Here is a 6,154-nt window from a genome sequence, read left to right as displayed (position 1 = left end):
TTTTTTTTTTGGAATGACTATGACCTGGATGACTGACAGCCTTCGCCAGCTATTTCCAAACTAAGATCTGGTAAAGTAACATGTTAAACATAATCAAATCTAGATTAAAGTACAAAAAAAAACATGGTCAAAACCTTGCATTTCACCAAGGAAGTGAATATTTCTGAGGGCGGCTGTATCTATATATATCAAATGGAAAGGGGCGTTTGGTAGGGTTAGATTTTTTTTTTTTTTGGTTATGAACACAATGCTTAAAAAGGTCTTTCATGGTTTCCTGTTTTTGTTCTGTGTCCACTAAAGAAATAGTGACATTACTTTCAGTTTATTACAAGAGCACACATTGTTCCAAACCTAAAATATCAGTCCAAACAATGAAAGAAAAATAGGGCTCACTGCATCTCAGGTTTGTTTATATGATTAATAAGCAAAATAATCTATGAGTTTGTTAATTAATTGAAAAGAAATCGCTTTAAATGCCTAGATCTGTTAAGACCACAGGCATAAAGTTTACTGTTGGCGTGGTTTATTTGAAAAAGATGGTGAACATGTGACAAAATATGTGTGAAGACATTTTATTGTAATGCTTGCCTTCTGATCTTAAGTCTGTGGTTTACCCTGAAGAAGGCCACAAGCTGAAACTTGTGCACTTCCTGTACCGCAAGTGTTGCTGAAGTTTTCCACACATTACCAAGTCTGTAGTTGCTCAACTTTTATATGTTTCTCAGTAGAAGTAAAAATGATATTACAGAAATTGAAGTTATTCTGTAATAGAACCTATTCATGTTTTTTCCCATTAGGTTAAAAAATATAAAAATATAACTAAGATACAATAAGTTCACACTGAGTTAACCTCTGTGTTTTTTTTGTTTGTTTGTTTTTTCTGCAAATGCCCTGATCTATAATATAATGGCATTGTCCACATTACTGAACTAATTTGGCCAAATAATGTGTTCAGTCCATGTTTTTTATATATTGATATGAGAACTGTATGAGTTCACCTGTTCTTTGATTCTTTGCAAAGAGTCTATTGATTACTGGTTTGGCATGACAGTGATGGAAACAGAGGCCAGTTCTTTGGTTTTTGGTGAAAGCCTTTGATATAAGGTGAATCCTGCGCAGTATAGTTGTCTTCTTACTTGAACACTTAGGTACAACCACCTCAGTGTCAAACCTCACTACAGGGGATTTTTGTGCCCCTGTAACCTGATGATTTGGGAAATCTGATTTGAATGTTTCAGCAAGTAGGGCTTAAAGATCCTGGTTAGTGATCTGTAAGGAGTGCTGTTTTTCCTCAGCAGGTGCACATTGGGTCCAGTTAAACCAGGTATTTCCCTCGCCTCTCAGCCTCACTGCCTGCAGGGTTCTCTCAATGATGAGAAAAGGGCCATTAAACCTTGGCTAAGACTACTTTCTTTTAATGACTTTTAACCACACACACTGTATCTCAAGAATAGTGGATGCAGGACCCCACTTGGTGGCAACCATAAGGGCATCAAAGGCTATCAAAAATATATATAGTTCAGCAGAATATGCTTTATGAGTCAAGTTTTGTCTGTGACCTTTCAGCCCTGGAAATTTGGAGTGTTGCCAGGGGAAGACACATACTGTCTGAAGTTCAAAGGGTGTGAATGGTTCTCTGATTACCACAACACCTGATAGACATAAAAGCCATACGTGACGCATTAACCACATTTGATTTTGTGCGTGCACAGATTTTAGCCAACTTCTTTTTTAAGTTCCCAACTCTGAAATCTGGTGTCTGTCACTATTATCCAAGTCATCTTGAGAACAGTCTTCTTTAAATGTTGGCTACACGTTATGTGTTTTTTCTCTGGCCAGAAGTTTGATAGCCATGAACCGTAACAGTGAAATATTTTTTTTTTCACTTATACCCAATGTATTGCAACATCCAACTGCCATGCATGTGTGCATCGTCACTTTAGCTATAACTCTCGTGAATTTCAATGGTCAAGTCCTCCCAAAATCTAAAATAATTGTTGTTGATTGCAGGTGTGTATAATAGTTCTCACGGATTTTGCATGTAAGGCGGGGAGAATGGCCCTAGGCTTACCGCACCACTAATGTGTTGTTATGACCCCCAGACGGGTCATAACAACACATTAGCATCAAAGATGATGCAATCAATTGTATCACATGCTTTAAACTTGATAACTTCCATTCTCAGGTAATATCAAGTATAAAGGTACTACTCTGGAAGTAACTGTTTCTGTTAAAAATCTTACTTGAAATTGATTTAATCAAAGTTGGCTGTAATAATTGTAGTCCTGTTTCTCTGACCGTGACTGGCTGGATGTGCTCTCTTCATCCTCTGGCATGGGAGCTGGCTCGGAGCTCCTCTGCCTGGCTGAGTGTTTCCCGAATGGGGCTGCCTTTTACAGCTGCTTTCTGTATCTCTGCTTCTGTCTCCTTGAACCCCAGTCGGCCTCAGTAGATGGCCGCTCACACTGAGCCTGGTTCTGCTGGAGGTTTCTTCCTGTTAAAAGGGAGTTTTTCTTTTCCACTGTCGCTACAAGCATGCTTAGTGTAAGGGATTGCATTTGAGTCAATGAGTCAATGTAATCAACTGGTTTTCCTTAGTTGGAAAACTTTGAATCAATTTGATTGAATTGTATTGAATTGACCCTTGAGGAGTGTCAGGATTTGGTTGTGGTTTGTTGACCCAAATGCAGAGGAAAGGAGGCAGAGGTGATTTTCTTGTGGGTTTAATTAAAGGTTAAGTGAACACAGAGGCAGGAAATCCAAAGATCCAAACTCGAAAACAAAGTCCAAACAAACAAGAAACCAGGGATCCAAAATCCAACAATCAAGACATGAAAAGAAAGTCAAAACTAACCAGAAACTATGGAGACATCAGGGGGGATACTATCACGAGGAGGAAGTTTAAGAGAGACGGAGTCTCTCTAAACCTAGAGAGACCTCGTAAGATGAGGAACAAGCACAGAAGAACAGAACAGAGAGAGAATTTAAGGGAAACAAAGGGAGGACTAATGAGCAGATTGGGAGCAGGTGTAAACAGGAAAGAATCAGGAAAGGAGCTAGGGAAAACGGAGAACACAAGAGGGCAACAGAGGGCAACAAATAAAAGCCTGAGAACTGAAAATAAGCAGAAAACTCAACAAAATAAGAATGAAACCACTAAAACTAGAAAACAAGAAAAACCATAACAAAACCAGAACTCTGACAAGGAGAGAGGAGTAAACTTGCTGCTGTTGGTTGCCTAGCTGATGGTCTGCGCTGTTCCACAACCTTTTCCTTTGAAAAAGATACACTTTAATAATATATTTAAAATGTAAATTGTTAAGATATAGTGATATATAGTCTGATTTCATGTTATAAAAAGTAGATGACCTTTACTCAATTCAGATTTTAATGGGGGGATAGTTGACATTTGAATTGACAAAAGCCAATTGGCATCCAAAATTCATCTTAAAAGGATCTGATCCGCAGCTCGTCTGCTGCCTGGTGCGCAGTTGATGGTTGCGCTGTGTGAGTTCATTCAGATGACCCCGTTGCAACCCATCTTGAGCCCCTCCTGCACCATCGTAGCTAAAATTTAATTAGAGTTTCATTGCTCCTGGACTCTTACTGCATTCCGCGTCTCATTTCAACCGGTCCAGCAGAAGACCACCATGTTGAGCCTGGTTCTGCCAGAGGTTCCTTCCCAATGGGGAGTTTTTCCTCTCCTCTGTTGCTTCATGCTTGCTCATCCTCTGTTATCCAAACGGGACATCCATCTTCCAGGCCTCTGAGTGAAGCTCTAGAATCAGCTCACGCAGTCCACTGGATCTCCCCATAAAGCTAAGCATACCATCTTGCTAACCAGCAGTCTACAGACTGACCAACTTCATCTACTGTATCTCCACTCCACCACCAGTTTCAGGCCTGGGGGGAACAGCCCTGTTCTTTACTCTTGTTCTTGCATATAAATCAAAATTCAGCACTGTTTTCTGCCGAGGTCTGAGCGCCAAAGACTTAGTAATTGTATCAATAAATTTCTTCTTTCGTCTTTTCTCTTCATGTAAATTTTTCAAGTTGAAATGTAATACTATCACATCTTGTCAAAGCAAGTGCTGTTACTTTAAATTGGATGATATACTGTCATGATTCACAAATGAAGCACTGTGACATCCTTGCCTGGTGATGACTTTTTCAAGGACCAATAGTTGTGGGCTGGCCGAGTCAAAGTCCAGAAATGTTGTGTAGTCTCAGTCTGTAGCTGAAGTTAAGTCTTCTCCTCTCTGATCCAAGGCCAAAGAAAGAAAACATCATTCATTTAAGGTGGACAGAGAAGAAGTAAGGCCAGACACTGAGTTGGGGGACACTTTAATGCTTTGAATTAAAGGAGAAAGAAGGTAAGATATCCTATCCATTCCCAAAAGTTCACAAAGGTGTTCCTGTCGTGGAGTTTATATGATTACTGGTTTTCATAGTTTGTGATTTAATTTTGTTTTTGTTGCATCCATTTACTTCAATTTCTGTCAAAGCTTACAAACAGTTCATATCTTTGTTTCACTTTCATGTCTGAATAAGTTGATAGACTGAGGAAGAACACACCGGTAATTATCTTGAGGGGAGTGGTTATTGTTTCAACTACCAACTTTACTTCATCTGTTATTCTTAAAAGATCTGTGTTTTGTTTCCTTCTATTTTTTCTCAGTTTCTCTGTTGAGCTCCTTTCATGTTTATTTACTTCTTCTCTACAACCACTTCCAACAATCTCAGTTCACATGAATATGTAAATCAATATATAATGCACTCAACATTTCTATATTGTTTAGTTCTGTTTATAATCATAGCTCATAGTTCATAGTCTAAATTAAACTATTTTTAATTCAGAAGGGAATAGAATATAATTCAACTTTATTGTCATTGCATTGTCACAAGTACAAAGCAACATCTGTACAGAAGTGCTATGCAGGATATAAATATGTATTTACATGTGCATATATATATATATATATATATATATATATATATATATATATATATATATATATATATATATATATATATGTTTGTATGTATATGTACAGTCCTTGTGTCAGGAGGTGTTTAGGACGGTGACAGCTATGGGGAAAAAGCTGTTCCGGTGGCTGGTTGTTCTAGTTTGTAGACTTCTGAGATGCTTTATACAGCAACGATTCACAACACATGTCATATCAAGGCAGTTTACATAGAAAATTCAAACAGATCATGCAGTCAGAGCGGTTTAGAGTTTTCCATCTATAGGAAACCAGATTATTGCACCTTCGCTTTGCAAGACATACTTATCTTAGATAAGCATGCGCTGACAGTAGATATTTGCGTGGAATGTGACATTGAATCCATCCAGAGTCTTGCAACCAAAATAAAAAATATTACAAAAGATTCCTTAAGGAGTAAATCATGATAATCTAATTTAAATAGAAATAACTGGGGAAAAAGTTAAAACGATTAAACATGGTTTATTTAATGTAAGATCTCTATTTTCAAAAAGTCTGCTAGTTAATTACTTGATTTGTGATAATCACATTGATTTATGTTTCCTTACAGAAACTTGGCTGCAGCAAGTGGATTATGTGAGCATAATAAATAAATGAGGCAACTCCTTTTTTTCTGAGTATGTTCACATACTCAGAAATTCTAGGCGAGGAGGAGTAGCAACAAACTTTCAATCTTACTTAGTGATTACTCCAAAGGCAATAAATAATTACAACCCTTTTGAACATTTAACCCTTAGTTTTCCTCATCCAAATCACAAAGCCAGAAAACCTCTTCTTTTTGTAACTTTGTATTGTCCACCAGGTCCTTACTCGGAATTTTTAGATGAGTTTTCCATAGAGCTCTAATCTGATTTGATGTTGAATACTGATAGGGACATCATAGTGGGGATTTTAACATCCATGCTGACAGTGAAGGCAATAGCTTTAGTGCAGCCTGTAATGCTATCTTTGGCTTTGTTCAAAATGTGAATAGTCCCTCACATTCTCATCTTCTTATTTTGGACCTTGCACAGACATAAGGCATTGAATGTGTAGAGATAACAGTAGTTCCTCACAACCCTGTCCCCTCTGACCACTTTTTAATAACTTTCAGAATTACTTTAAAAGAGCTCTCCTCCCCCAAAAGAAGGTTTCACTTTAACAGAGCATTG

Source organism: Cyprinodon variegatus, unplaced genomic scaffold (genome assembly GCF_000732505.1).
Source record: "Cyprinodon variegatus isolate N-32 unplaced genomic scaffold, C_variegatus-1.0 Scaffold1323, whole genome shotgun sequence".
Taxonomy (NCBI): Eukaryota; Metazoa; Chordata; class Actinopteri; order Cyprinodontiformes; family Cyprinodontidae; genus Cyprinodon; species Cyprinodon variegatus.
Note: the sequence above shows the minus strand (reverse complement) of the source record.